This window comes from Giraffa tippelskirchi, chromosome 6 (genome assembly GCF_054371585.1).
Source record: "Giraffa tippelskirchi isolate mGirTip1 chromosome 6, T2T-mGirTip1v1.2.pri, whole genome shotgun sequence".
Taxonomy (NCBI): domain Eukaryota; kingdom Metazoa; phylum Chordata; class Mammalia; order Artiodactyla; family Giraffidae; genus Giraffa; species Giraffa tippelskirchi.
This window is the reverse complement of record NC_137280.1, coordinates 117,662,949-117,673,492: the sequence shown is the minus strand read 5'-3', so window position 1 is coordinate 117,673,492 and position 10,544 is coordinate 117,662,949.

The window sequence follows — 10,544 nt, the reverse complement described above, 5'->3', positions numbered from 1 at the left end:
CGTAATTTCTCCCACTTGTTTCTGAAGTTTGGGAGTTCTGCAGAGGGCAAGAGGCACTCCAGGTCCATTGTGGAGGCACACTGCCTGCCACCTGCTCCCAGCTCCCTCAGCCCCGGGGCACTCCAGTCAGTCAGGCTCCAGGGATGTGACACCAGCCCAGGTCACTATGGCCTGAGGGGAACAGAACCAGCATTTCTCTTTCTATATTTTTCTGTTTTTATCCTACAGTTTGAACTGGAGTATAGAGGTGAATTACAATCTTGTGGGTTTTTTTTTCCTTTTCCATCTCATGCAACTTGATTTTCTTGGTGACCAGAAGTTTCTTTTCTAAATCTGTTAGGCTGTGTTTCTTTGGGAAAGAACTTCATTTGTATCCATTTTTAGATTACACCTAGAGGGGATATCATATGATATTTCTCTCTCCCTGTCTCCCTTACTTCACTTGGAATGATCATCTCTACTTTATTTCCCGTGGCCAGACTTGGCATTATTTCCTACTTCCTTATCGTTGAGAAATATTGCATTGTATATATGTGCCCCATTGTCTGTTTCCATTCATCTGCAATTCCTACATTTAGCTTGCTTCCCAGACTTGACTACTGTACGTTGTTGGGCTGAGGTTGCAGGGGTTCCCATGTCTTTAAAATTTTTCATTTTCTCTGGGTTTATGCCCAAGTGTGGGACTGCTGGGTCCTAAGGTACTTGTGTTGCAGTGAAAAGGGAAAAAAGAGGAATTTGTTGCAGTAAAAAGAAAAAAAAAAGAAATGAGTTTTTTCTCTTTCCCCTTCCTGAGAACAAAGAAGATAAAGAGAACAGTGAGCAGACCTGAACATTCCTTTAGTCACTCCTAGCTCTGCATGTCTGTAACTAAGTTTACTTTCCAGCCCCCTAACTCTGCAGGAGCTACACTTTGCACCTATTTAAAGTCTCCTCTATACTGGGAACAATTAAATCATACTAAGGATAATCAGTCTAATAATACTAGAAAACTAGGCTGGGTGCCTTATGGACAATGCCAGTATATAGTTTCCCTAAAAAATAAGGATTGGTAATGCGGGAGACCTGGCTTCGATCCTTGGGAAGATTCCCTGGAGAAGGGAAAGGGTACCCACTCCAGTATTCTGGCCTGGAAAATTCCACGGACTGTATAGTTCATGGGGTCACAGAGTCAGACACGACTGAGCGACTCTCACTGTACTTGACTATGGAACAAGCGAAGTCAGATGACAGGGATACACTGGGCTACACGTAATGGGAGTTCTTGACTTCAGTTCTTACTAATGACATTATTATTATTGCTAGCTATATTGTTTTCCATATTGCCTGTTTCAAAAGTGTTGGCCGTAGCCTATTATACAGAGTGAAATAGTCATAAAGAGAAACACCAATACAGTATATTAACACATATGTGTGGAATTTAGAAAGACAGTAACGATGACCCTATATGCAAGGCAGCAAAAGAGACACAGATTTAAAAACAGATTTTTGGACTCTGTGGGAGAGGGTGAGGGTGGGATGATTTGAGAGAATGGCATTGAAACTTGTATATTACCATATGTAAAACAGATGAACAGTGCAAGTTCAATGGATGAAACAGGACACTCAAAGCTAGTGCTCAGGGACAATCCAGAGGGATGGGGTGGGGAGGGAGCTTGGGAGAGGGGTTCAAGATGGGGGGTCACACGTGCACCCATGGCTGATTCATGTTGATGTATGGCAAAAACCACTACAATATTGTAAAGCAATTATACTCCAATTAAATTAATTATAAAAAAATTTTAAGTGTTTTCGCTTACATTACCAAGTGTGTGACAAAACAGTTATGTAATGCCCCCAAACTATGGTCAGATTCATGACTCTGAAGGGGCTCTGCCATCTACCTCTACACAGATTAAATCATGATGACTGAAGCCACTGACCTTCAACACCCCCTGAAGGAGTTCGGTGGAAATTAGGAATGAGGCACTCTGTGCTCCGGAAAAAACTGCAGAAGAGGCCTTCAGATAGTTAGACACTTTTGGGAGGAGATTTTTATGACTCTTGATTCTTGTATCTTCTCAAATCTAGATAAACACTAACATCACTGACAGTGACAGCTGCTTTGGCTATTAAGAAAAAAAATTTACAATTAAAGTCAAAATAGAGTAGCTATGCAAATAACTAGGTGACACTATGGTGTGATTTCAGACAAGTCCTTGTACTGTTGAGAACTTGAGTTTTCTGAGTTGTGTCAGATTTAAGATGCCATCAGCCATTCCGAAAACCAAGTCTGCTAGCAGCAGGTGACTACAACCTTACTTTTTAAAGGTCTCTTCTTGTAACTGTTATATGTGTAGACAAGGAAATTGCTCTGGATCATATGTTGACAAGAAAAGAAAATGTGTAATGACCAATAGGCACAGTTAAGACCTATGCAGATAAACCTAGACAACTGGCTACCTGGCTACAAGTTCCCTCAAGGTGTTAAGTCTAAATTAGGATTCAGGCTTAATTTTTTCTAATTTGTCTGTTAATGTTCAGGTTGTCATTCCTCCAACTATTTCTGAGTCTGAATGGCTCCATCCATTTGGACAGGATGACCCAAGCACTGACCCTATCTGGACCACAATCAAAATCATCATCAAACGTAACTTGGCTCTTGCTCCTTCTTTGACCCCTAGTTACAATAACTCTTTTACTGATCTATGACCTCTGTTTTCTTAAACTACCTGTTAAGACTTGTCTCCTCCAGCTGACAACTGTTGCATCAAGATAATAATGATGTGGAGAGAAAACCCACACCCCCAAAGAGATTACAGCCACTCCTCCAAACAGATCCTGTGGGAATAACCACAAAAGTCACTCTGGGGCCCCTTAATAAAACAGGGCAAGAGCTCCGTGACCCCAATTAGATAGGGTCTATGAGTCCCATGTCAGCATTGAAGAAGTTACAAAACATTACCATCTGTCCCTCATCACCCCAATAAAGATTTCTTGGAGTTCATATCTCTCAAGAAAAATTTGAGGTAGGAGATAGATGGGCCCCTGGGCTTAACAGCTGGTGATTGTCAAACAGAGCAAACTGAGGGTTTGTCCTCAGCCAGACAAGAACAAGAACGACACCTATTTCCCTTTCTCCGTTGATATGGAGGAAATAAAATGATGGGGGAATTTGTTGCAGTGAAAAGGAAAAAAAAAAGAAGAGTTTTTAAAATTTTCTTTCCTGAGAACAAAGAAGATAAAGAGGACAGTGAGCAGGCCTGAGCATTCCTAGTTTTTTTCTTTTTTACTTTTGCTGCTCCTAACTCTGCGTGTCTGTAACTTAGTTTGTTTTTCTGCTCCCTAACTCTGCAGGAGCTACACTTCGCACCTACTGTCCTTTGCTTACCCTTACAACACCCTTCCCTTTGCAGTTACACATCAGAAAGAAGGCTGCAGAGCCAGCGAACTGCCAGACTCAATTACTGGGTTACTGATGCCAACCTATGACTGTTTTTGAGAAGATTCTAATACATTTGTTCCTTGTCACCAACCCCTCACTGGGAGCCCTTGCCTTATATAAGCCCCTAGACTCCTCATGGCGGGGGGCGAGGCACAGTTCTTGGGGCATTAGCCTACTGTGTTCCCCTCTCCACTAGCTGAGGATTAAAGCCACCTTTCTATTTCCCTCAAGCTCTGTCTCCTTATTTTTTTATTCAGCTTCGGTAGACAGAGAAAGCTAAGATTTTGGCTGGCAACACCTCTATGTTATTTTTAAGTGACCATACATTCTCCTAAGTATGCTGTGAACAACAGTGCAGGAGTGTTCCTTTCTCTCCACACCTTCTCTAGCATTGACTCTTCAAGATGTTATGAGATCACCAATCTGATGAATGTGAATGCTTAGCTCATTGGACTTTTGATTTGCATTTCTCTAGTCATTAGTGATGCTAAGCATCTTTTTACATGCCTATCTGCTATCTGTAGGCTTTCCTAGGAGAAATATCCATTTCCATCTTTGGCCCATTTTTTTTTCTTGGTTTGTTTGTATTTTTGATATTGAGCTGCATGAGCTGTTTGTATGTTTTGGAGATGAATTCATTGTGGGTTTCTTCTTTTGCAAATATTTCTTCCTATCCTGAGGGTTGTCCTTGCCTTTCCTTGAGGGTTTTCTTTTGGTATGCAAAACTTTTAAGGTTAATTTGGTCCCATTTTCTGATTTGTGGTTTATTTTTCATTCTTCTAAGAGGTGGATCCACAAAAAACTTGCTGCATTCATGTCAAATTGTGTCCTGTTTATATTTTTCTCAAGAATTTCATAGTATCCTTCCTTACAATTAGATTTTTTAAATCTATTTGGAGTTTATTTTTGTGTGTAGTGTTAAGGAGTATTCTAACCCCATTCTTATTTTCATGGCTAAAGGAAGCTTCACAATGCCCTCCACAGGGGCTGTTACCCATTTACATCCCAAGCATCGGTAGAGGAGGGTTCCTTTGTTTCCACACCCTCTCCAGCAGTTACTGTTTTTAGAGTGTTTGGCCATGGCCATTCTGACTGGTGTGATGTGATACCTCGCTGTAGTTTAGCTTTGTATTTCTCTAATAAATAGTGATGTTGACATCTTTTCTCGTGATTATTTTAAATGGTGTGAGTTAAACTTCTTGAAATTGGCTTCATTATTGCCTGCCTTGTTTTGAATTCTTTTCCGATGATCACCCCTAAGGCATTTCTTCATGCCTTAGGAGGGCAGATGTTTTTTACTTTGTGAAATGAAAATATCTCCTGCCATATTAATTAACAAGAAATGTCACAGCCATCACTGATTTCTGGCCTCCAAATGTGAATGAGGGCTCCCCAAACTGCGACCCAGCGGATGCTCCCACCCCCCCATGACGATTGCTGAGGAACTGGGGGAATGCAAGAAGCAAGGTGAACAAGGAAACACGACTGGCCCCAGATAGCTGAGGTGCACAAGAAATGAGTGAAGGCAGGGAGCCCAGAGGCTTGCATCTTCCCATACATAGAAAGCTAAATTCCTTAACTTGATATCTGATCTTTGCTGTTCAGACTGCCTGCTCCCTTTGTTGCAAACTTGTATATATCCTGACTCCCCCTCCTGCCTCCTTGGAGCAGTCTTCTCAGAGCTACTGAGATGCTGTCTCCCAGGCTTGGAGTTGTAAACATTCCCACCAAGTAAAATAGCTTTCTACTTTCAGGTTGTGACTATATTTTTTAGTTGACAACTTACAGACCTTGAATTCTTGTGAATGTTAAATGTCCAGCAGGCCCTCTCTTCATGGTGCTGTTACACAGTGCTGGCCACAAGGGGCAGCACTCCTTCATGCAGCACTCTTTTTTTTTCTTTTAACTGTAATTTCCTTGTTTTCTATTAGAATATAATTGATTTCTAATGTTGTGTTAGTTTCAGATGTACAGGAACTCGGGTTATAATATATATAATATATATATATAATATATATAATATAACTCGGGTTATAATATTCAGTTATATTAATACATAGAAATTTATCTATTTTTTTGTTTCTTTTTCACGTATAAATGATCACAGTGTGTTCAATAAACTTCGCTATGCTATTCAGTACTTTTTGATCATCTATTTGATATATATTAATGTGTGTGTATATATATATATATATATATATATATATATATATTTGAGGGATTGTTAATTCCAGTCCCTTAAATTATCCCACCTACATCTGTAGGGCAACAGGCACTCCAGGATCATTGTGTAGGCACACTGCCTGCCACATGCCCCCAGCTCCCTCAGCCCCAGGACACTCCAGCCTTCAAACCCAAGCTAATCAGGCTCCAGGGATGTGACACCAGCCCAGGACACAATGTCCTGAGGGAAACTGAGTCAGCATTTCTTTTTTGCTTGTGCTGTTTTTATCTCATCGTTTAAACTGGAGTGTATAGGTGAATTACAGTCTTGTGGGTGGTTTTTTTTCCCTTCTACCACAACTAGTTTCACTTCTACTAATACATATTGAGTTTTTTTCCATATAGGTTATTACAGAGTGTGGAGTAAGTGTCCTTGTGTTATACAGTGGGTCCTGGTCATTTATTTTATAAATAGTAATGTGCATATATTAGTCTGAAGCAACTCATTTCTCCATGCCGTACATCTTTATATCTTGGTGATTAGAAGTTTCTTTTCTAAGTCGGTGAGGCTCTGTCTCCGGGCAAGAAGTTCAATGGTATTCATCTTTAGATTATACCTAGAGGTGATATCATAAGATACTGATACTTGTCTCTTCCTGTGTCCCTTACTTCACTCGGAATGATCATCTCCACTTTCTTTGGATTATCTATTATACGTACAGATTTCTGTGTATATGTAAGTCCCTACCTCCAAATTCATCCTGCCCTTTTTTTTTTTTCTTCCTTTTTTTTTCTTTTTTTTTCACTGGAACCCTCTGTGTTTGAATTCTCAGAATCTCTTTTTGGGTTGTAACTTAGTTCCTTTGTATTGCTTTTAAAATTTTTCCTACAAGGGACATCAAAGACTGTTGTCTTCCTCAGTCTGACTGATTTTACTTAGTGTATGATTCTTCAAGGTCCATCCTCTTAGCGACCAGTGGCATAATTTCATAATTTCAGTGGTGCTTTTTCATGGCTGAGTAATGGTCCATTGTCTATAAGTAACACACCTTCTTTAACCTTTAATCTGTCAGTGGACATTTTGCAGGTTCTGTTTTAGCTGTCGCAAGTAAAGCTGCAGTGAGTGTTGGGGTGCACATGTTTTTATCGAATGATGACTTTCTCAGGATATTCGCCCAGGTGTGGGAATATCTGATCCTAGGACTGACTCTCTTGAGAGATTTTTTTTTTTTTGACATTTGGAGGCTATGTTTTCTAGTGGCTATTGTCAATGTCCATTTCCACTGAACATGTAATAGGGTTACCTCACCTGCCGACTCTCTCCTACATTTATTGTTTGTAGACTTGTGAGGATGGCCAGTCTGACTGGTGGAATTTGATTTGCCATTATTGTTTTGATTGGTATTCCTGCAGCAATTAGGGATGCTGTGCATCTACTCCGGTGGTAGAGGTTTGCTTTTGTTTTTTCTTGTTTCCTTTACATTAAAGTGTGTGAGGAAAATTTACTGTGGCAGTTGACTTCTTGAGACTCTGCTGTGTTTGAAATTTATTTCTGCAACCCTGGGAGATTTTCCTGAGGGCAGCTGTCATTAAAAGAAACCCCAGGGCTTGTGAATTACAGGTGCTGGTCAGCCTCTTTGGTCAAGTTGTAGTTACAGGAAATGTTTACAGGCGACTGCACTTTTTAAAGCACATCTCTGGTTCCTGGGAAAGTCAGCATCCTGGGCTATGGATTAGAGTGAATTGTACCTGAGCAAACACCTAGGGGCTTGTGTTTCACTACTTTCCCCCCATAAAGTATCTCACACACACATATACACCAGACAAATTACTTCTGGGTCCACAGCACCCTGCTGAGTGTGCTTCCTTGCCTAGGAAGCTGCACTCCAGAAAGGAGGCTTGAGTTGGAAGGCCCAGCATCAGGGCATGTGCAGGGTTCATAATATTTGCTCTCTAGTCCCTGGAGGCCTGGATCCTGCTGGGGAGTCTGGTCCAAGCCAGAACATAGCAGACAGTAGATGTTTAAAAAGGGTTCAATGAAGGGCACCTTGCTAAGCTGTGTGAAACCAACCCTAGTCCAGCACTGGGACCTAAGTCTGCTTGGGCTCCAGGGATGGGGTAGCAGCCCCAGTCAGGGAGGTCAGGGGGAATAAAGTAGCCACTGCTTCTTTTTCCTTCTCTTTAATATTATGCCAATGTTATATTGCAGTATAGTCGATTTGCAATGTTCTGATTGTTGTCATATACAGCCGCCTGATTCAGGACGGTGATTGCAGCCATGAAATTAAAAGATGCTTACTCCTTGGAAGGAAGGTTATGACCAACCTAGATAGCATATTTAAAAGCAGAGACATTACTTTGCCAACAAAGGTCCGTCTAGTCAAGGCTATGATTTTTCCAGTGGTCATGTATGGGTGTGAGAGTTGGACGGTGAATCAAGCTGAGCATCGAAGAATTGATGCTTTTGAACTGTGGTGTTGGAGAAGACTCTTGAGAGTCCCTTGGACTGCAAGGAGATCCAACCAGTCCATCCTAAAGGAGATCAGTCCTGGGTGTTCATTGGAAGGACTGATGTTGAAGCTGAAACTCCGATACTTTGGCCACCTGATGCAAAGAGTTGACTCATTGGAAAAGACCCTAATGCTGGGAAGGATTGGGGGCAGGAGGAGAAGGGGATGACAGAGGATGAGATGGTTGGATGGCATCACCGACTCGATGGACATGGGTTTGGGTAAACTCTAGGAGTTGGTGATGGACAGGGAGGCCTGGCGTGCTACGGTTCATGGGGTTGCAAAGAGTCGGACACGACTGAGCGACTGAACTGAACTGATTCAGGTATAACGTATCTATGAGATATGTCTATTCTTTTTTGGATTTTTTGCCATAGAAGGTCAAACAGAGTGGTTAGCATCAGGTACTGGTGGATTATGTATGTCAGATAGTTTTCTGTGTATACAAAAAGAAAGGTAGGAGATAATTTCTGTGGATTCTCTCCTAGAGATACAGATTTCTGTGTATAAGTTAGAGGTATAGGTTCCCATGTATGTGGGAAAGGAAGGAAGGAAGGGAGAAAGGAAGAGGATAATCCTTGGGAATTATTGATTACACATACAGGTTTCTATGTCTATGATAGTTCAGATCTCCTAATTCATTTTCAGGCCCTTCACATTCTTTTCTTTTCTTTTTTCTTTTTCTTGGAACCCTTTGTGTTTGAAATCTCAGAGTTCCTTTGGGCTTGTAAATTTGATACTTTGTATGTCTATTGATATTTTGCCTAGAAGGTACATCATACACTATTGTCTTCCTATGCCTGACTGACTTCTCTTAGAAATGATCCTTTAAGGTCCATCCCTGTGGTTACCTGTGGACATGTGACCCCAGTTTCAAGGTCTGGGGAGGAGGGTCACCCTGGAGACTGTGGACATGTGACCCCAGGTGCAGGCTCTGGGAGGGGGGTCACCCTGGAGACTGTGGACGTGTGACCCCAGGTACAGGGTCTAGGAGTGGGGTCACCTTCGAGAGTGTCCACATGTGACTTCGGATGCAGGGTCTGGGGGTTGTGTAGGTCTCACCCCTCAGCACAAATCAGGATCGTGTGTACCCGGAGACCTCCTCTCTCTCCTTTTCCAGTAGCCTGTCTTGTTCCCCTGAGATTTCTGACGTCTGAGTTGAGGGTGTTGCCCTGATTTACCTGTGGTCCTTTGTCTCCTCTTGTTGCATTCATATGAGGTCAGGCGCCTTGGGGCAGCTGTGCTCCGTGTTCTGCTAAATGACCGATAACCCTTGGTATGCAGTTTCTGAACCCCACTTGAGATTCTGGCCCTGGCAGAGTGCAGCCCGTCCACTGACCCCGCGTTGTGGTGAAGGAAAGGAAGCATGTGTTGCCGGTGCTGAGCAAGGAGCCCAGGGCAGACTGTGCTTAAAGGGCTCACACTCCCTGAAGGCTTTCATGGGAAGTTTAACGCCAAGCTTAAGGAGGGGGTCATGGAGTGGGTGATCTGCTCAGGGACCTTCTCCTGATTGGCTGGTGGTGAGGTCACTGGGAGTTAGCATCTTCACCTTCTGGTTCTAACAGGTCTGGAGTCTGTGTGCTTGTGGAGCCTGCAGTCAACTTCTCCACCTGGTGGGGGTTTCAGCGTGTATAAGACAGCTCACAGGTCATGGCTCAGAATATTATCTACAGCCCTTGAGGAGGGACATAGGTCCTTGACTTTGGTGGTGGTTTAGTCGCATCCGACTATTGCAACCCCATGGACTGTAGCCCGCCAGCCTCCTCTATCCCTGGGGTTCTCCAGGCAAGAATACTGGAGTGGGTTGCCATTTCCTTCTCCAGGGGATCTTCCCTGGGGATCGAACCTGGGTCTCCTGCACTGCAGGCAGATTCTTTAGCAACCGAGCTACGAGGGAAGCCCAAAGTCCTTGACTTTGTTTAATGGCTAAGTTATTGTTTTGTCTTCTTTGACAGTTTTCCTTCCTTTCTGCTTGTTCTCATTTCTCATGTTAAATGTACTCTTTGGAACTCAGAGAAGCCTGGGAGTCTAAAGGTTTTCTACAGACAGAAGGCAGGCAGAGGACATGCTATGTTTTCCCTTAAAATTTGATTATATTTTGGATTAATGGATTAATCAATGCTTTGTAGGATCTTCTCCTCTTGTTTTATTCCCACCTCTTCCCAGGAAGGTCAATTTCAGTGATTAAAGGATGCGGTAGGGACTTCCCTGGTGGTCCAGTGGCCAATAGTCTGTGCTTACAATGCAGGGGCCCCTGGTTCATTCCCTGCTCAGAGAACTAGATCCCACATGCCACAGCTAAATGATCCCATGTGCCAGACCGACCCTGCCAAATATTATGATAAATACATTACAAATATAAAAAACAAAAATTTTTAATTAAAATATTTGGTAAAACCCATATGTGGCCATTCTTGCAAGTCTTTATTCAGAGAATACATGGCCATGAT